Raw genomic sequence first — 27024 nt, forward strand, 5'->3', positions numbered from 1 at the left:
AACTTTTATTCTGTATCTGGGGGGTTAAACGTGTGAACAGATAGCAAAAACAAGCACTGGAGGTAGCTAGTTTCTCTCCATTATTTTTTACTCTTCAAAGGCATTAGAGCTTTCCAGTTCCAGCTGAATGAGTCCCTTCCCAAGTTTCTATGACTACCACTTCTAGACGAAGTGGCCCAGAAAAAAAAATTAAATAAAACATAACACATTGATGGCATGTCGTTGTTTCCTAGGACGAAGCAGAGATAATCTTATGTTCTAGTCACGTGCGGCACTGGCTGTGAAACCTGCAATTTTCACTCATCGGTGTTGACAGACACGCTGAAACACGATAATCTTTGTTTTTCTTCTTCATCTTAAATGTCCAACATTTTTTAAAGCTTGTAATTCCCAAGCTGTATAAAAAATGAAAAAGAAAGAAAAACAAACAAGGAGATGTGTTTTCGCAAAATTGAGTAGGGCTTTGGCTATAGTAGGGCTTGGCAGCTGAGATGTATAGGAAACAATCTACAATCAACTTAGGGCTTGGAATTGAATTTGAACTACAGCCCTTCTTAAAGGCTTGGACGAATCTATGAAGAAAGATGGATGTCCAAATTGTAATGCTCAGATCTCAATTTTAGTCTTCATTTTGAAACAAAATATTCAGTGTTACCTTCTGAGTCCTTGGTAATAGGATCTGGTGATGCGCCTTCCCATATTTTAGGTATATTCTAGGTAAATTGCAATAGGGGCAAATTAACTAGGGGCTGACATGGCCATTAAAGGCTTTTTTTCTTCAATTACTATTAGCTTCTTATCATTATTATCATTACTATATTATTATTATTGTTGTTGTCATTATTATTATTGTTATGATTATTATTATTATTATTATTATAATTATTATTATTATTATTAGTATTATTATTATTACTATTAAAACACTATTATTATTGTTGTTATTGCTATAATTGGTGTAAGAATTAATTTTCATGAGACAATGAGAATCCTTTGCTTTATATTAAAAAAAAAACAAAAAAAAAATACGATGAAAACTTTAACAAAAGCCGTTTATTTTCTGAAAGAATTTCTCTCCTACTGATATTTCTTTGTATTACCGTAATTGGAACATCTTACAAAGAAAATCATATAAGTATTGGAATAGAGACTTTAAGTCCATAGCAAAACTTAAAAAGAGCAAAGATTGAATTAAGAAATGGAACCCAAAATGAAAAAAAATCCTCCATAAGTATGTTTAGTGTTGCTACCCTCCAAAAGGCTAGGCTTTATTTTTATTTCTTAAAATAAAGTTTAAAATTAAGTTGATTTGTTTTACATCTAAAATTAAAATCAAACTTACGTTAGCTGGCTACATTGAACTTTCAATTCGAGCTATTTAATTAGTTTTCAGGACAAACTACAGCGTAAATGAAACACTAGCCTTTTATTTGCTTCCCTGTTTTTAAATTGTTTGTGGTAAGGAACTGTATATGTAACTTGTGCTAACAGTAATTGCAACTCTAAAAAAGGTATTGAGACAACTGCAATTACATTAAACGAATCAAATTTGTATATCGATTTTAAATATGTTGTATTCATAAAGCTTAAATTTACAACAACATTTGCTAGATTTTCAAAAAAAGGAGAAAACACAAATTCAGGATACCAGTAAACAGTACTGCGGAGGTTCCAAGTCCTCATCTACAAAAGTATGAAATTCTTAATTTTTTCCGAGAAGAACGATTGCAGTTGCATGCTTATTTATTATTTTTTTGGGCTATACGTCAAGGTGATCTAGGATGGTTTTCAATAAAGATGGTTTTCAATAACTAGACTGGTTGGAATTACAGGATATTGCGAAAAGGTTATTAGTCTGCCGAAAAATAGGTTAGTAAATGCAGCTTATCTTGGGGTGTTGCAGGAGAGAAAGAAAAGTTCATGGGTTTCCTAGATGGGTTTCCTATAAACTGTTGAGGGTTATCAAGCGTTTGGAGTGAAGGAATGGGGACAGAACTGGAGATAAGAAATTTAGCAAAATTAGTGAGTTTATTTTTTAAGACCAAGAGATTCAGAAAAGGCAGTGTGAATTGGCAGCTTCGGAGTCCCTTAGAGTTTATTAGCTGTGGGGACGATAGCATGTCTAGAATGCTAATATGCTAGACCAGACTAGCATGTCTGAGGACATGCTATTTATTTCAAAACGACTAAAATAATGAAGAAATTTAGTCCCATAGGTTAGGGAAGGTGTAGTTTTCTAGCCCTTAAAGAAGTAATATTTAGAAAAGTTACAGATGATATATGACTTATTATGCCCCATATGTGGGGAAACTGACGAGGAAATGTTTCATTTTATGGCCCTCTGTCCTGAATTAAAGAATTGTTTTATTATTATTGTTATTTTATATTAATTACAGATTCTCAATAATAAGATTTAAATTATTAGTAATTTGGAAAGAGTTGTTTTGGGGTTAAATGAGCGGTTCGTCTCACCAACTTGATCAATATATTATAGAATAAAAAATAACAAACCATGTTAACTTCAGAATGATGCATAGAGAAAGATTTTAAAAGGAAAGGGGAGAGGAGTGAGTGATGGAAATAATATTGAATATGTGCGAGTTGTTTATTTTGTTTACTGTATTAGCCATTTCCTTGGGGCTTTAAGATATATCTATCTATCTAAACATCTACTGAGCTTTCTAGTTACAGAGGTAGTAATGCTGCACGATGGTTCGTCGGTTTCTAAAGATGCAAATAGTCAATTATAAATGAAAGGTGAATGCAGACAATTATTTTAAAGCTTTTTTTGACTAATTTTAGTTACTTGATGCTTGATTATGTACGGTTGTATGTAATTGCCCATCAGTGTATATGGAGGAAGGTTAGTAGATTTTTATGCAGGTATGGAGGAGAGTGTGACTTGAGGTTCAAAAGTACCTTTTCCCTTTTTCTAGCTCTCCGCAATTTTTCAGATCAATACGCAAGAAGCTTTAAGGAGAAGCAGGAAGAAATTGATCTCGAATCTCCCTCCATTCTAAGGAATTTTTAAGACTAATTTGTAATATGGGCGCTGTGATGATGGTTTTGCTCTTGTTACTGATATTGTATATTCTGTTTAATATATAAGATTACATTCATGTAAATGCGGCACAAAAGGAGAGCCTTTTATATAACTATTCCCTTCTAATTTTGTTTTTAAATTGTTTTTTTTTTCGTACAAAACCTTTACTTATACTTAATCTCAGTCCTACGATAGTATTGACTTAGTAAAGGACTATATGCATCGAATTTAATGCTTTAATTTAATTCTTAGTTTCTGACGTGTGATTACAGTTCGAAACGGAAATTAAAACTTTTTTTAAACGGATGATTTCGTAGAGTTGCAGAAGAGCCTTTTGGTCATGAATTCTGAGGTTTAGTGTGATTTTAAGGGCCAAAGTAGGCTGAGAAAGGAAATTTTGAAAAAAGACTGGAAAAACCGGCCATGGAAACTTATGGAATTAGTAACGCAAGTACATTGGGCCAAACAGAGATTGGACAGATTTTCATAAGTGTATTCCATTTCCGAATGTTGCGATGAAATCCCAGTTGAGGATAGGCTTGGTATAAAAGTTTCGAGCTGTTCCGATACTGCGATTGTGTGGTTTCGGGTCTTTGATCCGTTATAAACTTATATCTCTGTCACTCTCCCTGACAAGGAAATCCTTATTGCTTGGCCTCATACTGGCATCAGGGTGGAACCATTAATGAATTTTCCTAACCAAAACTACGATTGCTAACAATACCGTGGGGTGACCTTGAGGAGTGGCAACTCTGGAGAAAATTATAACCGTGTAAATGAAACAGTATTTATACTGGATTCTGATTAAAACAGATATTTCGCCTAGGTTTTGTCTGTTTGGGTTGGTTTTCTTGGGCTGAAAAACCTCTTCCTAGTTACGTTATCTGTTACGTGTTGGTTTCCCATAGCAGCATATTGTTTTTGGGCATGAATACATAACGAGTTCCGGGGAATAGACTTGTGATTGTCCTTGCAGCTTTTTGACTCTTGGTTACAAAAGAGCATCGCCAAGTGTGGGAAATCATGGTGTGAACAATATAGGCACAGGATGACACAAAGCCTCCATTCTTACTGGAGGCAGGATTGCCAAGGAATTTCTTGCTCTCAGTTCGTAAAAAGGCTTATGTATTTCGTGTAGACTTAGAAGATGTGTTATTCACCGTCCGCCACTGGTTCTGGGGCCATTGCTTTTTCCAAGGCCATGATAATTTTGATGATTTAATCAATATGAAAATTATATTAAAATGAATTTAACGTAGGCTACAGCTAAAGTAACAAATAGACAACTTTCCAGGTAAAAGTATGGCATATTGACTAGGGGATTTCAATGCTCAGGTTGATTTAAAAAGGAATAGATGGTATCCTAGCCTAGGTGAATTTAGCGTAGGAAAAGAAAACAATAATGGTTACCCTCCTTCCATTTTGTAAGTATAACAATCCAGTTATAAAAAATACAGCATTTGGTCACAAAATGGCCCATAAGTTAACATGGTGTACGCATGATGACGAGAGAGCTTACTTTGTTAATTGCTTTATTGTACTAATTAAATTAAAATCTGAAAAAGAAGTTTTCTAAAGAAAAGCAAAGGCCCCATTAAACTTAAGGTCAAAAGAAATAGAAACATACAATTACTCAAAGTCAAAACGACTAGAAATTGCTATTAAAGAATAATGAAACCCAAACAAACGAGTAAAGCTTAAGTTGAATATGCAAATCAAGCTTAAACTGAACAAAAACATTTTGCTTTTGAAGCATAAATGAAACCCAAAACGAACAGAAACTAAATAAGCAATCACAGCAAAGAAACTTATAATAGCTACGAATATAAATGAATAAATAAATCTTAAAATGAGTGAAACTTAAATTGAACATGCAGATCCAGCTTGAAACGGACAAAAATCTCTACAAACAAGAGTTTGGGTTTTGCCTCCCTCTCTCACTATAAAATTCTCGAGCCTACTGCGGCATTGGCACAGAACTAATAAAGATATAGTAAATAATGGCGCAAGAACTTATAAATTAAACTGAACATTTGATATACAATGATATTAATTGCTGAAAGCTCACCAGCTCAAGATTTTGTTTCACTCAGGGCCGGATTTAAAGCTTTGACGCTTCTAGGCCGTGCTCTATGACCGTGTGTCAAAGCAGATGTTTCCTTGTCTCTCTCACTATACCTTTGTGTCTGACCGTGTGTTTACTTGTTTCTCTGTCTATGTTTATGTGGTTCTGTGCCTGAATCTATATGTTTGTTGGTGTTTTTTGTGTGTGTCTCTCTCTCTGTGCCTGTGTGTCTGAACGAGTGTTGGCCTGTGTCTGTGACTGCCTTTTTTCTTGTGTATATGACTCTGTGTGTTTGAATGTGTTTAGCTTCACTCTCCCTGTGCTTGTGTATCTGAGTGCATGTTTGCTTGTCTGTCTAACTGTGCCAGTATGTCTGAGTGGGTGTTTGCTTGTCCCCATTTTCGTCTTTATGGGTTTGTGTATTTGACTCTGTGTGTTTGTAGGTGTTTTTGTCTCGCTTTCTCTATGCCTGTGAGTCGGAGCGATTTTCTGCTTCTCTCTCTCTCTCTCTCTCTCTCTCTCTCTCTCTCTCTCTCTCCCTCGGTATATGTGTTTGAGCGGGTTTTTCTTTGTTTGAGCGGGTTTTTCCCCGTGTCTGTCTTTGTTTGTTTATGTGTCTGAATCTGTGTGTTTGTATGTGTTTTGTCTCTCTCACTCTCCACGCCTCTGTGTCCGAGAGGGTGTTTGCTTGTTTTTCTTTGTTTGTTTATTTGTCTGACTCTGTGTGTTTGTAAGACTTTTGTCTCTCTATCTCTGTGCCTGTGTGACTTAACGAATGTTTGCTTGTCTCTCTCACTATGTCTTTGTGTCTGGGCGGTTTTTTCTTGTTTCTCTGTCTGTCTTTGTGTCTGACTCTGTGTCATTGCAGGTGTTCTCTCTTTCTTTCTCTCTCTCTCTCTCTCTCTCTCTCTCTCTCTCTCTCTCTCTCTCTCTCTCTCTCTCTATTTCTGTGTGTGCCTGTGTATCTGAATGTCTGTTTATCTGTCTATCTCTCAGTGTGCCTGTGTTTCTGAGCGGGTGTTTTCTTCTCTCTATCTCTCTGCCTATGTGTTTGAATGGGTGTTTGTTTCTCTCCATGTAAGGCTTTGTCTGTTTGAATGTCTGAATTTATGTGTTTATATTTGTCTCTCTCTTTGTTCTCTCTCTCTCTCTGTGCCTATGTGTCTGATCGGGAGTTTCTTGTTCCACGTCTCTGTCCTTGTGTGTTTTTGTGTCTTAATCTGTGTGTTTGTATGTTTTTTTCTCTCTCTATGCCTACGTGATTGAGCGGCCGTCTGATTGTCTATCTGTCTGCCTGTGTTTGTTTGTGCGTCTGACTCTTTGTGTTTGTGTGTGATCGCTTGCCACTCTCTCTCTGTGCCTGTGTTTGCGACTGCCTGATTGGTTGTCTCTTTCATTGTGCCTGTGTCTCTGAGCGGTTGTTTGCTTGTCTCCGTGTAATTCTTTGTCTGTTAATATGTCTGAATCTGTTTTTTTGTATATGTTTTTTTCTCTCTATGCCTATGTGTCTGATAGGGTGTTTGCTTGTTCCCTGTGTATGTCTTTATGTGTTTTGTGTGTCTGAATCTGTCTCTTATGTGTTTGTATCTCTCTCTCTCTCTCTCTCTCTCTTTCGCTATGCCTGTGTCTGAACAGCTGTTTGCTGGTCTTTCTGTCTATCTTTAAGTATTTTTATTTCTAACTCTCAGTGTTTGTAGGTGATTGCTTCTCTCTCTCTCTCTCTCTCTCTCTCTCTCTATCTCTATCTCTATCTCTTTCTGTGCCTGACTGCCTCTTTGCTTGTCTCTCTCACTGTGCATCTGTGTCTGAGTGGATGTTTGCTTTTTCCCGTGTCTGTCTTTGTGTGTTATTGTGTCTGACTGTGTGTTTGTAAGTCTTTCTTAATATGTTTTTATCCCTCTCTCTCTCTCTGTCTCTATCTGTCTGTCTGTCTCTCTCTCTTTCTCTCTCTCTCTCTCTCTCTATCTATCTCTCTCTCTATCTCATTATGTTTGTCTGAGCGAGTGTTTTTTTGTCTGTGTCGATATCGGAAAAAATCCAGCTCATCTCTCTAAAGATTTGGCAAAAGCCCTGTTAACCTATCTCAGATTCTAATATACCCCCTCTGAGTCCGTTAGTAGTATATATGTCTCTGAAAATTCTTTTTCTTACATATCTGACTATTTCATAAATATTCTAAACGTTCGACTTGCTAACGTACCCTGAGGAATAGTTGAAACATTACAAAGTAATGCATAAGATGTTTTTAGTGAAATAACAACATGTAGAATATCATCCTAAAAATAAAAATTAATGCTTTGAATCCATTCTATAAAATACTTTATTATGCTTTCTTTTGACATGAAAGCTATTCCATTTTGGGTTCATAAATGAGCTATAGCATGTTTTCAGCTACAATTGCATCACCTATTTTATCATTGGCATCATCATGTTCATTGACTATATCTATTGGTGCACAATCAATGGGTGTAATAATGTTCACATGCGCTTTGTTTGTTTACACCAATTCATCTTCAAGCCCCGTTGTTATATTGTGTGCCATTGCCATTTTATTTTCTTTCGATTCCACTGCCTTTTATCAATTTTTTATATTTTTTGCAGTTTTGGCACATAGAATAGATGTATATTATGACATTAGCGCAGCAGTAAGCATTTCTTTTTCCCTTTGCTTCCATTTCAATGCTAATACTAGAAAGATGGCGAAATGATCCATCAACAGGTAACGTTTTACCACCACCAATAGCAAAAATCTGCCCTTCGTCATCAACTAATAGTTTTATGTTTGCACTCTTATTGAGCAATAGCATCCCTGAAAAAGTTACTCTCACATATCCACCATCATAAAAGCTGAATCTTTTCAGCATTCCAAACGATTCTTACCTCTCACTCTCATGACAGCGCACACACACATTTCCCATAGTGTTACATTTCTGAAGTTTCTACGAGCATCTTTTCTATAAGAACCATACATGCCTCAAGGGCATAACTTACAACGCCTGCCCCGGGCCCTGGGAGCTGTTTTGACACTGCATTTATGTCATAAGATTGTTGAAATATCTTTGAAAAATGGCTATTTCAAATTTTTTATCGGATATATTTGGGAAAAGGGGGCCTGGGGGCCAGTTGCCCCCTCCCCCACCACGTTAGTTCTTTACAAGGGCACTAGAACTTTCGATTTCCAATCGAATGAACCGCATTAGAGTCGTATGACCTTTACTATAGGCAATGCTATAACCGTACCTTTGAAACTGATGACTGGCAGGATCGGTAAGAGACACTAGGGTTAATAGAAGTGATGTTATTGATGTTAAAGAGAGAGAAGTTTATTATTAAATAGAAGACAATACAAATATAATTTAAAATTGAATTTACAATACACTAATTATAATACACTTAATTCACCTCGAAAGGCTCCATGGCCAGGGATACAAGGGGATAAGAAAAACATATACAAGCAATAACTTCAATATAGACAATATATATATGGGGGATACAATATAAGCAACAACTAGAAAGAGAAAAAAAAACATAGAGAACATACCTGAGGTCTGGGAGTCAAGCGCAGAGAGGACAACCACACACCATGAACAGAACACAGGGGACATCAACTCCTCAGAGCAAAAAAATATTATTCTATTTGATCCTTTAAAATCCTTTTAAGAGTCCCAAACGAGTGGCATTTCTGCACTGAAGAAGGGGATTGAAATCTGATCGAATAGTAGGGGTAGGCGGAATGTAGATATTATTTGAAGAATGAAGGCTATATAGAGCTGAATCAGAAATAAACATAGGAGTTTTCCGAAAAGATTTTGGAAGATTGCCGTGAAGTTGATCAAAGACAAAAGAACCACAAGAAATAATGTAAATAGACCGTAGACTTAAGAGTGGTGTTGGTGAAGAAGGAAAAGAGACGGAAAAGTAGACATCCATACAATGGGGCAATAAAAACATATGACTGGACAAGATAGAAAAAAAGAAGTTTCAGGATAGATCCAGGAAATGTGTATCTAAGTTTTCGAATGATACCTAAACTTCGTGAGACCTTAACCCTAATCATGGCTACATGGTTTCTGAATGAAAGGTTCTCATCAAGCAGGATACCAAGAAACAGGACCATCCAAACATGACCCTTTAAAATCCTTTTAAGAGTCCCAAACGAGTGGCATTTCTGCACTGAAGAAGGGGATTGAAATCTGATCGAATAGTAGGGGTAGGCGGAACGTAGATATTATTTGAAGAATGAAGGCTATATGGAGCTGAATCAGAAATAAACATAGGAGTTTTCCGAAAAGATTTTGGAAGATTTCCGTGAAGTTGATCAAAGACAAAAGAACCACAAGAAATAATGTAAATAGACAGTAGACTTAAGAGCGGTGTTGGTGAAGAAGGAAAAGAGACGGAAAAGTAGACATCCATATAATGGGGCAATAAAAACATATGACTGGACAAGATAGAAAAAAAGAAGTTTCAGGATAGATCAAGGAAATGTGTATCTCTGTTTTCGAATGATACCTAAACTTCGTGAGATCTTAACCCTAATCATGGCTACATGGTTTCTGAATGAAAGGTTCTCATCAAGCAGGATACTAAGAAACAGGACCATCCAATTCTCTGATCTACACAAGGAGCCTTGTGACACCTGAAGGTGTGTAAGCTGATGGAAAGCTATACAAATTCGAGAAAAAATAAGAAAATGTGATTTACCAACATTCAAGACCAAGTAATTGGCATTAAACCATGAAATAACTCTCTCGAATAATGCCACAAGGTTAGACTTGACATCACATTCCGTCTTCCCGAGGGTTCCAGGAGTGGTATCATCATCAAAAGCAACAAAAAAATCTTCATTAGAAGAAGTATTGGAACACGACTGAGCATCAGGATGACACAGCTTGCAGCATGCCAGAGGCCTGGTGTTTTTTACAGCCGAAATCAGATCATTAACATAAATCAGAAATAAAATGGGATCAAGAACAGATCCCTGAGGGACGCCATAATATACTTCAGAAGGACTCCAGAAAAGTGGATTAATTGAAATAAACCTACCAGAAAGATATGAATCAAACCAGGAATAAGCGTTTGATCTTATACCAATATGCGATAGTTTCCAAAGAAGAATCCGATAAGTCAAGGAATCAAATGCTTTACGAACATCCAAAAATAAAGCTGCCGGGATAAGAATCTATTGCTGAATGAATGAAATTCGAGAAAGCAGGGCAAGCAAGCTCCGTAGAGTGACTCGCTCGGAATCCAAACTGGAAATCATGCAGAAATTCCTTTGCATCCAGAAAACTAAGAAGCTTGGATCGCATAGCCTTCTCAAAAATTTTGCTGAAACGGATAGGAGAGAAATTGGACTATAATTAGCAGGATCACTCCGAGAACCGCCTTTATAGAGTACTATAGCCTTACCTCGCTTGAGAGATTCAGGAAAAATTCCTTTCTCGAAAGACAGATTGACGAGCTTAGTCAATGGTGACAGAATAGCAGGCAGAATGGCACGCATAACCCTTGTAGGAATTTTGTCTGGTCCTGAAGAGGATGATCTTTTAAGAGCATTCACGATACGAGCTACCTCAAATTTAGAAACAGAATTCAAGACCATCGACTTCAAACATGAGGGTCCAAGAAAGGCTCTGAAATCGCAACGAGAAGTTGAAGAGCTTGCAGAGGAAGCAGTTACCTTCCCTATATTAGCAAAATAAGAAGTAAACTCTAACTGAACATCTAAATCTCCTTGGACGGTTTTACCATCGATTACCAGCATTGATGGAACTGAAGGCAGAAGGGGAGTAGGTCTAAGAACTGAATTCATTAAATATCATGTCTTTCTGACGACATCGTTCCCACATTCAGAAAATTCCCTATGATAATACTGAGACTTTGCCTTCCGACACACAGAATTAAATATACTCTTATAGGCCTTGAATTGTTCGTGATGAGCTACAGACGATAAAGCCTTGTAAAGCTTCCACAAATAAATTTTCCTTTTCCAGCTTTTATGGAGACCTGAAGTCATCCATGGATTTAGTGGTACTATCCTTTTTGAAGTATGGGGCGCTGGACCCTGATTGCAAATTTCCAGGATTCCTTCTTTCACTAAATCATAAAAGGAATCAAAAGAATGGTTAAAATCTGAATCAGAAGCCAAACTACCCCATGGTACATCAGCCACACGAGAATTAAGTAGACTTAGCTCAGTATCACCAAAACGGAAAAATGGGAGATTAGATGGTGATGCTATACGCTGCGCTTGATCAGCACTCTTATATCGGGAAAATAACGAGAAAATGATCGGAAATATCACTAACCCGCACCAAATTATCTAAGACATCTAGTGACGAAAAAATATTATCAATAAGAGACGCTTGTGTTTCAGTAACTCGGGTTGGTTTACAAACCGAAGGTTGAGTTCCCGAAGAGAGCATCATCGATAAAAAATCAATAGCTGAAGCATAATTTTGATCCAGCAGGTTGAGGTTAAAATCACCCATAAGGATTAGTTCAGAGGGATGTTTTTGAACTGAGTCCAAAACTTCTTCCAGAATTTTCAAAAACGAAGGAATAAATCCACTGGGGGACCTATATACTAAACCCACAACTAAATACTTACGCATTGATTTAATCTCAATAAAAAAAAGATTCAAAGATTCCTTCCTCATTTCTGCTCAAATAATTTTCGACATTATCTGCAAGACGATCAGCAATATAAAGCACAAGGCCACCTCTCGCCATCTGTTTCCTATTCAGCCTCCACATCCTATATCCTGGAAATATCTAAAAGGATATTCTTTTTTGAATCTAGGAAAGTTTTACATAATCCTATAACATCAGGAGTTCCATCACTAACAATCCGTTTCAGCTCATCAACAGACGAGCAAAGTCCCTGAATGTTAAAATGAAACACAGAGAAAATATCATCTCGCTTAGAGGAGACAGAACCATTTAATTGCGAAACATACTTTTAAAAGCAAAAATTAGAATCATTATTCTTCTGATTTCTACTTACAATTGAATTATTAATTATATTTGCAATATCTATAGGATTATTTTGTAACTCAAGTAAACGTTCCCCCAAAGAGTTGATACCAACCTGGCCGTTAACAGAAATTGTCGATTTACTCAGGGTGAATGGCAGTTCCGCCCCACGACCAAACCCACCAGACCACATGTATAAGAAAAGAAAAGTAAAAAATAATATAATCAAGGTATGGATAAATAATGATAACATAATCAAGGTAAGGATAAATAAGAAAAAGCAGGGAAAGAGAAGAAAAAAGAAACAAGGAAAAACTAACAAATAAACAAATAAGCAGCACTGGTAATACAAACCATTCGTTCATAATCATAATAATAATTTCACCCAGACACATCAGACCGCATAGAACCCTCTAAAATAGTTTATCCAACTTAAATACATACCAAACACACATACTATCTAATAAACTAGTCATACATATAAACACAGCACTATCAGACAAACTGATCTATTATCATATAATGAAAAGAGAAATCACCAATGCAACAGCACAAACACATTAAAAAAAAAAAAAAAGTGGAAATTCATTCCACTTGTAATAGGTCCTGGCGCAAAGAGATTTTACTCGGCTGAATGCATTCAGGTGTTTAGCATTTTCTGGAACCTAATAACACATTGATTACCAGTTTACTAATTGACTCGCTATATGGGGACAATTATTTTTATGCCTATTTATTAAAACTTGACGACAGGCTTTTATTATTTAAAGGTCATCCCAGTCAACTTAGATACAAAAGATAATTATCCAAAACTTAGTGAAAAGGTTGGTTAAAGAGTTCAAGAATCGTAATTCAAATAAACAATATTCTGTTGCAATATCTAGATTGAATAAAAACCAGTCAAACCAGTCCAATTAGATTTATCATTTCAGACTAAATGGTCTTCACACCACGAACACGAATGAAAGACTGAAATGTAAAGATCTCAATCTAGTAGTGTTCATGGTAGTGTAAGGCTGAAATCAAGGAAGGGCAAATACCCTCTTGGAAGCTATAAATACCCTCTGGAGCTGGAGACTCCAGGATGAGAATTTGAGTGAATTTTTCCAGGATGAGTTGAATATTAAACTTGAGTGTCTAAAATTTGACAATTTACAAGGCGGATAGAATAATTCTAGGGAAAATAGTTGGTAGAGTCACTTATGGTGTCTTGGGAAGGAAAGCTATGAATGCGGCTAGGAATATTAGTGAAAGCGCTGTATGTTTAATAGTGAGGAGGAGAGGACTGTACAAGAATTATTTGAGTGATAGATCATATGGAATTAAGAGGAATATAAATAAAGCGTAGAACGCATTAAAATATGAATTTATGATGTGTGAAGTGTAGGCCATGGATACAATTACTGAAGGTCTGGAAAATGCAAACAGAAGGCATGGTAGTAAATACATGATTTTTGTGGTAATAAATCAAGAGGGAATAGTCAATCTGGACTTGTCCCGGTTGAAAATAGGAACAGGGTCACAATTAGTGATGAGGAAAAAGTTAAAAAGAGGTGGGAAGAACATTTTGAGAATATAGGAAACCGTGTTAAAGTTACATGAAAGGATATAGCAAAACAATGAAAAATTTTGTGACACTTGGATGTGAAAGAAGATTTATTTTATTTTATGATGAAGAATTAATGACAGTACAAAGGGAATTAAAAAATAATGAGGCCTCGGGAGCTGATACTGAGATAAGAGATTTTTTTTTTAATATGGTGGCTATGAATCTAGAGATCGGCTACTGAAAACTCTAGTTAAAAGAGATTTTAGAAAAACTATAATTAAACTCCTCTATAAGAAAGGTGATAAGAGTGAGTTTGGTAATTATGGAAGTATTAGTTTGGTTTCTGTAGGGAGCAGATTACTTAGCATGATGATGCTTCTTAGTCTTGGAGATGTTGTAGGTACAGTTTAAAGATAAGAACAGTGTGGTTCTAAGAAGAGGAAAGCATGCGTCGACCGAACTTTCACTCTTAGATTAATAATTGAGAAATGCCTGAGCAATAAAACCCGTTTAATCCTCAGTTTTTTAGATTATCAGCAAGCATTTGGTTCAGCTGATAGAAGAACTTAACGAAGTTAGTAGCTGACTTTGTATTAAATTAGGAGTTAAGCATGGTTGTGTCCCATATATATTAATTTAGATTATTATTGATAGAGTTAAACAAACTACAACTTCAATCAAAACTTAAAATCAAAGTAAGAGTTACCCTGCCACCCGTTCAAGTTCTTCCATAGGAACGAACCTCATTTCTGCTTCACTAAAAACTAAACAGACTGCTTCAAGAATAGCCAGTTGAATTTCCCTTACTCCTATTTAGTTGTAATTTTCTGAACTTTTGAAAGAAATGAATAGACAGAGAATATCTTCTTAAAGGGAATAAAAATTCGAATATTTTCTTTACATGTAAATATAAATTGATTACCGTAAATGCCGTTATTCCACGATGATAATTATTTTGATTTGTTTGTACTCTGGCGTGGTTATGACCAATGCAAGACATCTGCCGAAAATAAGAACTATTTTTTGGTGAAGCAAAATTTACACTTGTGCCTTTGTAGAAGTTTGAGGGGGGGTAATAGCCCAGTATAAGTTAACTTTATAATTAGCTTTATTTAAGTTCGTTTTAGGCATCATTCAGTCATCCATAATTAATTATGTTTTAAGTTGGACCAGTGTGATATTGTTTCCTCTTGTTTATCGATTTTGTTTTCTTCTAAAAACAATACTTTTTAAACATTTTTACAAAAAACAGCTATAAATGGCCTAAGCAGGATAATTCCAAACAGAAATATTTCAAAACAGAAATGTCTTTTTCTTGAATGCGTAGGGATATCTTTGTTCGGCTTGTTCGGTCTATTTATTCCGACCTGAAAATGATTACTTGTCCCTCTGTTTCCCTAAGTCAAATACCCTTCCTTTTTCTAAATAACTCCCCGAGAATCATTCATTAGTTGTATCCAATAGTTGTCACGTTCAGTGAATTATGATACCAAGACCGTTTTTTAATTAGGTACGGATTGGATTTTTTTTTTGTTATGAGCTTACTCATTTTGGATAGTAAAGTATACATGATTTCTAAGGCTAATGATATTTTTCTGAAGTCTGTCTGCTTTATTGCGTATAAATGTCATCACCATCCGTTTCCTAGATGAGAATAATTTTAACCAAAGTAGCCTATATGAGAGCGGCAATAGGAAAATCTATAATCGTACAGTTCATGGTAACGTAGTGCTAGCAAGGAGTGGCTCGGCCCAACAGTAATCGAAACTGCAAAAGACGGCATTTTGATAATAATAATACATACATAAAATAATTTGCTTTTAATGCCGATTCTAAATATATAAAATTTTTATACATTTTAATGATTTTTGAAAAGGGGGGAAACACCCTCGAAAAGATCAGGTATTTTTATAAGAAATGGCATCATCACTTCCAGCATATTGGAAAACCCTACAATAGAGGTTTCAAGCTCCTCTCTGAAAAAATGTGGAATTCTGTTTTTTTTGCAAGAAGAAAAATCACTAATACGTGTTAATTTGCTAAGGAGTATTGGGCTAATAAGCCTAAGGAGGATTTTCCTGGCGGAACTGTGCAGAAGAAGTTTTCCGTTGGAATTTTCTGTGAAGATGGCATTGTCCGGAGTTAGGGATTTCACGTGGGAAGAGTCATTGAGAATAATTCCATAGAGGAATTTTTTGTGGGAGGACATTTTCCGTGGAGTGGGAGGCCGATTCCCTGGCAGTATTTGAACAAAAAATTGCAAATTAAATATAAAAAACAAGTTTTGTAACTGAAAGTAATGAGCAGCATTAAAACTTAAAATGAAGAGAGTCTATTCCTTATATGAACAGAGTTACCTCCTCTTCAATATTTCACTGTTTACGCTAAAGTTTGACTTTTTGTCACAACTTTTTACGAACAACTCCTGAAACACAAGGGCAGTTTAAATAGGATAAGAAGTTTCTTTAAGGTAGTAAAAAACATTAGCGCAAAGAAAGAAGTACTGTGAAGGGGGTATCTCTCCTCAAATACGGAATAATTTCTGTTCGTTTTAAGTTTTGTAGTTGCTTCTTAGTTTCAGTTGAAAAATAATTTTTTTTTAATTTAATAATAGTAACAACCACTATGTAATTGGTCTCAAAACACGGTGCTTTTAATTTAATAATTTATACATTGACTTGACTTTCGACCCAAGTCCCATCTTTTTGTGTTATTTGCGTTTCTATCAGTGTTTTAAAAGATAATCGGGTGATGTAACAGGGACACCTTTCAAATTGTTGATTGTTGGATTAATACCGAGGACTAAGAAGCTACAAGTTTGTTATGAAGGTCGTTTTGGGGCCTTTTCTTTCACTATTTTATTGATGCTATTCCTGTATGCACTTCTATCTTTTGCGAGGCAGAGAAGGTGCGGTAGGCTAAGCGACGAAAATTTGCCCTTCCGTCTCTTTGGGGCGTCCTCTAGGTCGAGAACCATGAAGCCAGCCTTCAAAGGCCATCTTTGGGAGATGAATGCTATTCATTCAATGTAGGATCCCTAGCCATATAAGCTGCTGCGGTTTTATTCTGTTGAGGATGGTGACTTTGACATTGAGATTACAGAGAAGCTTGACGTTGCAAATTCTATCATGATAAGCGATACCAGCAATACGTCCCAGTGATTTTGTTTCGAAAGTAGCCAGGCGATAGCCTAATTATCATCTGTTTTTAGAGCCCTGGATTAACAGGTATAAATGATGATAGAGGTGATAAGCGAGTTAAATAGCCTCACTTTAAGCGTTATTGATAAGTTATTGCTCCTCCAGATGGAAATAAGGCTTTCAAAGCTGGAATTCGTCAGTGCCAGGCATCTCTTGTTTTCTTCGGAGTGGTTTTTGTCGGAGGTGATTGGGGTACCAATTTAAATAGATTCATCGACCAACTATATGTTATCATCTTCAAGCTGGAGGCTGGGATTTACAAGAGCATCAGGTTTACGTCGGCAGTGCAAGGCCATCGTTTATGATGTGTTGACAGCCGTCCAAAAGATATTGGCTGTCACGTGGATGATGTCAGTCCGGGACTGAAGATAACGGTGGGAATCATAAACTATGGTTATAGCGTCGGCATAAGCAAGTTTGTCTATCATTACCCCTTCTATGAGGGCACAGGATGGGCTATCAGCTACTGAAAGGATTACAGCTAAAAAGACATTGCAGAGCTCTGGTGATAGCAAGCAACCTTCTAGAGCATCGGTTGATGCTGTAAAGACTTCAGCGAGGCCTTCTCCAGTCATAATACAGCTTCTTAATTTCCTGTGCATGTCCCTCTTGAGGAAGATTAAATTAATTGGAAATCCAAAGGGAAGAAGAACGTGCCATAGGCCTTCTCTACAAACAAAGTCAAAGGCCTGTTTGAAATCTATGACGAGATACTGCGGTTTCATTCAAGATATTTTTCCATGATCTGACGGACTATGAAAATCCGATTGACCGTTTACCTATTGGGTTTAAAACCACTTGTTATTCTAGGATAACTGCTGAGTATATTGCTCGGATGCACTCTAACATGACATTTGCCCTTATTTTAGCAGCACGGCTAGTCAGACTGACGGGTTGGTAGTTGTCACAGACTACTCTTGAGCGTTTCTTATAGAGAGGGACTATTGTGGCTTCGAACCATGGCGTGGAAAAGTAATTTCCTAGGCAGTTTTGGTGATTTTATGATTAAAATCAACGAGGGATTCACAATTAACTTTCAGAAGTTCAGGCTGAATTCTATCAAGACCAGCAGCTTTTTTGATCTTCAGATTTCTGATGACTGCTTCAATTTCAGAGTGAAGGGAGGCGGGCTTGGGTCGGTAGTGATTACAGGAAACTGAAGAGCACATCTGGGTCAGGGAGGATGGTTTGATTTAGTTTGTTCTCAAAGTGTTCCTCTTATTTAGATCAGATTCCATCTGTGGATTGTATGCAATTGCCGCGTTCATCATAGAGAGAGCAAGCCCAAGGTCCTTTTTCTTAGCCAGTTCCCTAACTCTTTTTTACATGAAGTAAGAGTTTCCTTTCTTAATAGCCGTTTCACACTACTTATATTTTTCTTTAACAAAGGCACGGTGAGCGTGGCATATTCCTTTCTCTACAGCCTTTTTGAGTTGATAGTATCAGTCTCTGTTTCTTCCGTTAAGCTTGTTGGTGACTTTGTACTTTTCGTCACAGAGGTCAATGATCTCATCTGGAATCCAGGGCTACTGGTTATCTTCCTGGACACTTAACGTAGAGAGAGGAACATCACGGATCGTTTACGTGGTGCTAGCCATTAAGTTGTCAATGTCACTCCTATGCAGAGGTTGTGGAAAGTTTGAAGTCATCTCCGAGATCTTGTCATATAGGGTGGTAAAGTGGGCTGTTCGAGTTGCTTTGTCATTCAGTAGATCTACTCAAAATTTGGGGAGCTTCCTAGACAGCTTTGGCACTGTTTTAAGTCTCATTCTGAAATTATTAATTGCAAGGGATGGTCACTGTCAAAGTCACAACCAGCTAGCGTGACCGTATCGTGACAGACGACTTTCAACGTCTAGAATCAAGGATGTAGTTAATGAGATTTTAATTTCTTATATCAGGGAGTTTCAGGTAGTTTTACGTCAGGGTCTGTGCTTGAAGAGTGTGTTCCTGATGATTAAAGCCCTGTATCAGGGAAATTCAATTAGGTGTTTCCCTCTTCTGTTTAGTTCCTCGTTGCCAAATTTGCCCATCACATATTCATGGCCTGTGTGGTCCTTGCCAGCAATAGCATTAAAGTCGCCAATGACAAAGAGTACATCCTTTTTCGAGATGAAATCAACTATACTTTGAAGCTGAAGATAGAGAGTTACAGAGTCCTCATCGTCTCCGCTAGAGTCAGGGGTATAAGCTTGGATTACTATAATATTGACAGGTAATCATTTCAGCCAGGTCATAATGTCCCTCCTGGACAGAAAAAAGCCGACCCCTTGCAGAGGCTTTGCATCATTAAGTCCAGAGAGAATAACGGTGTTGTCATCTTTTTTCTCTTCACCAGAGATGGGAGTCGGGTGTCTGATAAACAAATAACGTCCCAGATGTACCTGCTTATCTCTCTCAGTGTAATTATATTTTTCCTTCTTTAGTGAGGGTCCTCGTATTTACATACCAAGTGGCGGGTTTTTTGGCAATACAATGGCATTGCCAGAGATATGGTAGATTTTAATGTATGGTCTTCGCCGGCTACTCCGGACGTGGTAGCACTGGCTTTCATAATTAATCACTTTTTCAAATTTATCAATAGGTCGAAGAAGATTTTTTGGCTGAGTAGTAGACAGAATAAGCCACTCCTCTCTGTCAACTTGCAGGGGTTGCTGTCCGTGTCTGCATCATCCACGAATCCTGGGAGGATCCTGAAGAGAATCCTCCCACGATAGTATCCTGCGGTACAATACAATTTAACCCATTGCTGGGGGAAGATTTTGCAATTGACGGGTCGTATTCAAACGTTATTGGGCCCAGGTCAGACTGCATGAGAGGGGCCTTTTTTCTCCTCTACTTGTATTTATGACCCCCGGGTGATGATGTCCCGGTTTCAGTTATGGACCCCCAGGAGCTAGGTCCACCTTGGTCCACACTTCCGAATCAATGGAGGCAACCTACATATATTTAAGACGTTCCCCTAGCCACCAGCTGGGGATACGCTGAGTAGCCTAGGGAGGCCCCCACGGAGAAGGTAATTCAGTAGGACTTATAAAACAAGGCTCTAATTGTTCGCATCTTCTAGCTTTAGTGTCTTTAATGCCGTTAGCTATTCCTGCATTAGTAGAGATGTATTTTTTTTTACAACCTGGATTCACCAACTGTCTTTTTACTTAGTTCAAAATTCTCTGGAATATTCAACTAATATCCTAAACAATTTCATACCGATCGTAGTAACACGTAGTAATTATGAGTAAGAAGTGACTTGACACAATAGTAACCGAAACTCTAAGAAACGGAATTTTGAAAACAAATCCAAGATTTTGATTCAAAATCAGAGGTCACGTAACAATTGAATTTCGATTTATATAGTCCCATTCAGTAGATTAATGAGACATATTCGTTTACAATAGCAGACACCCTTGGTCTTATGCTTTGTGACTAGTTTTAGGATATATATTTAAATGTAAGTTTTCTCTTTGTCTTTCTCTTTTTTGTAGCGTTTCCGTCGTTATCTTTCTTCATGTCTTGCTTAGGCTAGTCTCTTTTATTCCCCATTGATAAAGCCTTCCAGATGTGAAAGCAAAATGTTCGGGTATTTTTTTATGGCACTTGGTATTAACCAAGTGACATATAGCCATTGCAAATTCTGTCGGTCGGTCTGTCTGTCCCGGTTTTGCTACTTCAGGCACTTCCAGGCATGCTAGGACGATGAAACTTGGCAGGCATATCAGGGACCGGACAGTATTAAATTAGAAATAGTTAGTTTTCCCAATTTGACCATCTGGGGGGTGGAGGAGTGGAGGGTCGGTTAGTTCGGAAAAATAGAAAAAATGAAGTATTTTTAACTTACGAACAGATGATGGGATCTTAATGAAATTTGATGTTTGGAAGGATATTGTGTCTCAAAGCTCTTATTTTAAATCCCGACCACATCTGGTGACATTGGGGGGAGTTGGAGGATGGGAACCTAAAATCTTGGAAAACGCTTAGAGTAGAGGGATCGGGATGAAACTTGGTGAGAAAATAAGCAGAACTCCTAGATACGTTATCGACATAACCGAAACGTATCTGCTCTGTTTGGGGGAGTTGGGGGGGGGGGGGGGTTGATTCTGAAAAACTAGAAAAAAATGAGGTATTTTTAACTTACGAAGGAGTGATCGGATATTAGTAAAATTTGAAGTTTGGAAGGATATCGTATCTCATAGTTCTTATTTTAAATCCTGAATGGATCTGTTGACATTGAGGAGAATTGGGGGGAACCTAAAATCTTGGAAAACGCTTAGAGTGGAGGAATCGGGATGAAACTTGGTGGGAAAAATAAGCACAAGTCCTAGATACGTGATAGACATTACCGGGACGGATCCGCTCTCTTGGGGGGGGGGGGGGGGGTTAATTCTGAGAAATTAGAAAAATGAGGTATTTCTAACTTACGAAGGAGTGATCGGATCTTAACGAAATTTGATGTTTGGAAGGATATTATGTCTCAGAGCTCTTATATTTAATTTCAACCTTATCCGGTGAAGGGGATGTTGGGGGGGATATAAACTCTTGGAAAATACTTGGAGTGGAGGGATTGGGATGAAAATTGGTGGGAAAAATAAGCACAAGCTCCTGGATCCGGTGACATTGGGGGAATTGAGGGGGGAACCTAAAATATTGGAAAACGCTTAGAGTGGAGGGATCAGATTGAAACTAAGTAGGAAAAATAAGCACAAGTCCTAGATACGAGATTGACATAACCGGGACGGGTCTGCTCTCTTTGGGGGAGTTGGGGGGGAGGTTAATTTAAAAAAATGAAAAAATGAGGTATTTTTAACTCGCGAAAGAGTGATCGTATCATAATGAAATTTAATTTTTAGAAATAGCTCGAAACTCAGATCTCTTGTTTTTTTATACCGACCGGGTCCAGTGTCATTAGGGGGGGGGGGACCGAAAATCTTGGAAAACGCTTAAAGCGGAGGGATCAGGATGAAACTTGGTGGAAAGAATACGCACAAGTCCAAGATAGGGGACTGACATAACCGTCCCGGATCCGCTCTCTTTGGTGGAGTTTGGGTGAGGAGTAATTCGGAAAAATTAGAAAAAATGAGGTATTTGTAACTTACGAACGGGTGATCAGATTTTAATATAATTTGATATCTAGAAGGATCTTGTGCTTTAAAACTCTCATTTTAAATCCCGACCAGATCCGGTGACATTGAAGGGAGTTGGAGGGGGAAGCCAGAATTCTTGGAAAACGTGAAATCGAGGTATCTTACGAATGGGTGATCGGATCTTAATGAAACTTGATATATAGAAAGAACTTAGGTCTCAGATGCTCTACTTTCAGTTCGGATCAGATCCGGGGACATTGGGAATGGAGGGGGAAGTAGAAATCTTGAAAACCGGAGATCTTGGAAAACGCTTAGAGTGGAGAGATCGGGATAAAACTTGATGGGAAGAATGAGCAATAGTTCTAGATACGTGATTGACATAACCATACCGGATTCGATCTCTTTTTGGGAGTTGGGGGGGATTTTCTGTGCCTTGGCGAGTTCAATGCTTTTGGACGAACAGCAAAATCGATAACTCTTGTACCAAGTCTTATTTTAGGTTCCGACCTCGTCACAAGTGCCATATGAGCTATTGGCTCTCGTTATTTGTTTAGAGGCTTTGTTTATAATCCATATTCTATGTTTTACTCTGAAAATTTCAGATAAAAGGTATTTTAACAGGGCTTTGACAATGATAATTTTAACTCTCGTGTTTATTTCTATTAAAAACCTACATTTTTGCGGGGGGTTGGTTGGATAACTAAAATTATTAAAATAATGAAAATAAAACTAAACAGACGTAAAATGTTTATTTAATGTGCTGATTAAGACTATAAAAACAACATTTAAAATTCTGTATTAGCATAGTATCAGTGTCATAACAAAGTTCGTACCTGAATGTGTTTCGTTGAAATAAATAAAATAATACAGCCTGTTTGTTCACAGCAAGGAATATAGCCACTGAGACAAAACTATAATGAGATATGTAAATGAGATATATAAATCAGTGATTCAGTGACAATATTCTTATTTATTGTTTTTAAGACAATAGATATGTCTTAAGAAGTCCTTCATACCAAACAACCGAATATTCATGAATAAATTGAATTTATGAGTTATATTTTTCCGTCTTGTTAACTATTATCTTTCCGTCTTGTTAACAAAATCATTCTCGTTAACGAATTAAAAAATTACTAAGAGGTTTTTGCTTCATGGCTCCCATTAAATATTTGGGTCTAATAATGGCCGGTGGCCTTATAGTAGGGCAGTCTCTATATTCTCCTGCATGGAGAACTTCTATGCGTAACAGGTTTAACATAAGTACCAGTAATATTTTGCAGGGTTTTACTACTCCCATTACCGGCGAATCTGCAATAGTGCTGTCTAAGTAAAGAACGATGTTGGCACAATTTTTTTTTTTTTTTTTTTTTTTTTTTTTTTTTTTTTTTTTTTTTTTTTACCAGGGCACTTCGTATCGAAGAAGTTGTCGCTGAAACTTTAAAAAAAAGCTCACTTAATTGGAAATTACAAGGCATAGTGCTCTTTTCAATAGTCGAAAGTGATTGGAGGGCAACTAACCCTCCACCTACGCCCATCATTTCCCCAGACGCTTCCGATCAAAATATAGCAATTTTGTTATTTCAATTTGTTTCAACGTATTTGAAAGGTCCGAAAATTAGGCCTTTGAGGATGGCGACCCCCGCCACCCACAACCCTCAGGGCGAGGTTTGTAAGTTATCCCCTGGGGTATATAAGGCTATGTATAGAGAACGTTGTTGTAGAAACTTCAATAAGGGTTCATTCGATTGAAAATTGAGAGGACTATTGCCCTTTTTAGTAGTCGAAAGGGATAGACGGGCAAATGCCCCCTCCCCAAAATCCCCATCATTTTCCCAAACACTTCCAACAAAAGTTTTGAAACCATTTTGTCCAACATAATTGAAACATCCGGGATTGACATCCATAATTTAAATTATTGGAATAATTGAAATGAAACTTCCATAGTTGAATTTATGTCTTTGAAGCTGACAACCTCCCACACCCCTCAGGGCGAGGATTGTAAGTTCTGCCCTAAGGAAATTATTGAAAATAGCCCAAATATCGTATAACAAGGCATTTGGGGTTGAAATAAAGCCCCAGAGCCTGGGGGCGAGGATTGTAAGTTATGACCCGGGGGTATGTAAGGTTATATGGAAGGGATGGCTGTATAAATTTTAGTGGAGACTCATTTGGTTGAAAATTGGAAGTTCTAGCTGCCTTTTAAGAGTCACGATTTAAGAAGAGCAGCTAGCCCCCCCTCTAACTGTTCCTCTTTTCACCAAACTAATCTGACTAAAATGATGAGATAGAGATTTGACTCGAAACAGTCCAGAGAACATATAGCAATGCCTCTAGGTTGACACAACCCCCCAGTAGCCTGGGGAAAGGATTGTAAGTCATTTTCTAGGAGAATATAAGGTTTTTGTGGAATGGATGGACGTATAAGGTTCAGACAGGGCTGATTTGATTTTAAATTGGAAATTATAGTGCCCTTTTTAAGAGTCAAATGATTTGAGAGAAACCAGCCCCCATCCCCCACGCTCATCATTTCCCTAAAGATATCCAGTCAAAATTTGGAGATAGTAATTATGTTCATTGTAGTTGAAAGGTCCGGAAATTTTGTCTTTGAGGAAGACATCCCCGCCCCCGCAGCTCTCAGGGTAAGGGTTGAAAGTTATGCCCTCGGGGCATGTATGGTTTTTATAGAAAGGGTGGTAGTATATAATTGGGAGGGGACTCATTGGATTGACAATCAGGATTTCTAGTCGCCTTCTCAAGAGTCAAAATGATGAGAGCACAGTTACCCCCCTCCCTCACGCATACGTCGTGTTTTTCCAAGATGCATCCAATAAAAACTTAGAGACAGTCATTTTATTCAAAATAATTTAAAGACTATATAAAAAGGCTTTTGGGGTTGATACAAACCACCAAAGTCTGAGGGCGAGGGTTGTAACTTATGCTCATGAGGTAATTTAAAGTTCTTATGGAAGGGATGGTTATATACACTTTAGATGTGGTTCATTTGCGTGAAATTGGAAGTCATAGTTCCCTTTTATGAGTTAAAAGTAATACACGGCAACTTGTCCCCCCCTCACCTTGCACATCTGATTGTACCATGGCAATTTCGTTTAAAATAGTCCAAAGAACATATAACAATGCCTCCAGTGTTGACACAACCCCCAACCTAAGGCTCTGGGCCAAGGAGGTTAAGTTACACCAAGGGGGCATATAAGGTTTCTATCGAGTGAGTAGTTGTATCAAATTCAGATGGGTCTCATTTGATTTCAAATTTGAAGTTATAGTGCATTTCTTTCGAGTCAAAGTGATTTGAGAGAACCCCCCTCCCATTATTTCCCTAAACAAACATCCAAACAAAGTTTGGAGACACCAATTTATTTCAGCATGGCTGAAATTCCACTTGCACTATTGAATTTGTACTTGCACTGTTGAATGTTGAATTTGCATTTTACTGAAAAAAATTGAAATGTTTTCGCTTTTATAATTTCAGTAAATCAAATAGCATTGATATTATAAGAAATAAATACCAGCATATTCATATTAAACTGACAATGTATATTCTTTTTTTTTCAGTAAAGTGCAAATTATGTTCTGGTCTTGGAAAGGCATAGGGGTTTTGAGCCCTTTCATCCTAATTTCTGCTCGTTTTGAGTTATACTTGGTTATTTATTGTTATTTTTGTTAGTATTGGCTTTCATTTACCTATTGAAGCTGATTTGTGGTAGTTTTACGCTTAGTAGATTATTTGTATTTTTGCTTCTTTATGGTTTAATAAAGTTCTTTACTTTTCTTTGAAAAACTTATTTTGTGGATTTTTTTTAACTAATCAATTTACAAAGCCAAATACATTTAATTTAGTTCCCTGTTGCTGTAAGTTGAAGGTTGTGGGTTTTAACAGCTCTTGAATTTGGTTAAAAGAAGATAAAAAATCTCAACAAAAAAACATCAAAACGACGAAACTAGACAGTTTAAACAATGGAATATATTGTATAAGTCTTTATCGAAAGATTTAAAGATTTTAAAACCATCCAAATCTTTGCAAGTATCACTAAAGATTTCACAGGCATATAAGCAATTTAAATTTGTCAAACGGTACGTGATAACGAACTGTAATTAAGGAGCGAAGCGGCTTAGTAGTCAAAACTTAAAAAAGTGATTCTTGATAACAATAGATACATCAAAAGAATTGAATTTTGATACTTGATAAAGAAATTTAAAATTCATCACATTTAATGGTACTCATCAAAAGTTGCTAGCCTAAGAAAATTTACCCAATTTTTTGGGCGAACATCCCCAAAACATCAGCTGATTTTATTGCAAATCACTTCATTGGATTCAGCATAAAAGAGATTCCTCCTGCAGAGGTTTTAAACTCCTAGAAAGACAACGGGCGCGTGTTTAATATTTTATTTCCAGGGGTGATCATAACGAACCTGTGACCGTAGAAGATCGAAAGAGGGCTAATTTGATCATAAGTCAAAAGTTCTGGTGCCCTTTTTCAGTGATCCAAAGGATTGGAGGGCAGCATGACCCCCTTTCCCATCCTTTTTTCACCCAAAGTCGTCCAATCAAAATTTTGAGATATCCATTTTTTTTTTTATCTTAGTTAAGAGGCCAATTAACTATGCCTTTAGATATTACATGACCCACCCCACAGACCAAGGGGAATGGTCGTTAAGTCATAAAATTTGCCCATTTCTTACACATAGTGTTTGTTATTGTTATTGTGAAGTATTTATACATTTTCGAGTGGGAGGGCCGAATATTTTGCTGTTGATTTTCCACGGGGGAATTATATATGGGGAGGGAAGCTTCCAGGGGGTGGAATTGTCAGGGGAAATTACACACTGGGGGAATTTGGCCAGAATTCCTATACAAATTTTTTTTTTAAATGTGTTGCTTTCTCTGTTCCGTCTCAATTTCATGCGTGGAGTTGTTAAAGGTCATTGTTTGGGTTAAATTCTCACCTGGATTGAATTGTCTAGATTATACCTTTGTGAGGAGGTCTCCTTGGACGTGGGGCCAGATATCCTGGTATTACTTAAAAACAATCAGAAATTAAATTAATAAAAAACAAGTTTTTTCAACTGAAAGTAAGGAGCAACATTAAAACT

General features: G+C 37.1%; 1 protein-coding gene across 4 annotated transcripts in view; it reads left to right on the forward strand.

Annotated features, from left to right (window-relative positions):
• Positions 1–27024, forward strand: part of LOC136033860 (metabotropic glycine receptor-like) — a 232924-nt gene that overhangs the window by 92353 nt on the left and 113547 nt on the right. The gene's annotated exons all lie outside the window — the stretch shown is intronic.

This window comes from Artemia franciscana, chromosome 12 (genome assembly GCF_032884065.1).
Source record: "Artemia franciscana chromosome 12, ASM3288406v1, whole genome shotgun sequence".
Taxonomy (NCBI): domain Eukaryota; kingdom Metazoa; phylum Arthropoda; class Branchiopoda; order Anostraca; family Artemiidae; genus Artemia; species Artemia franciscana.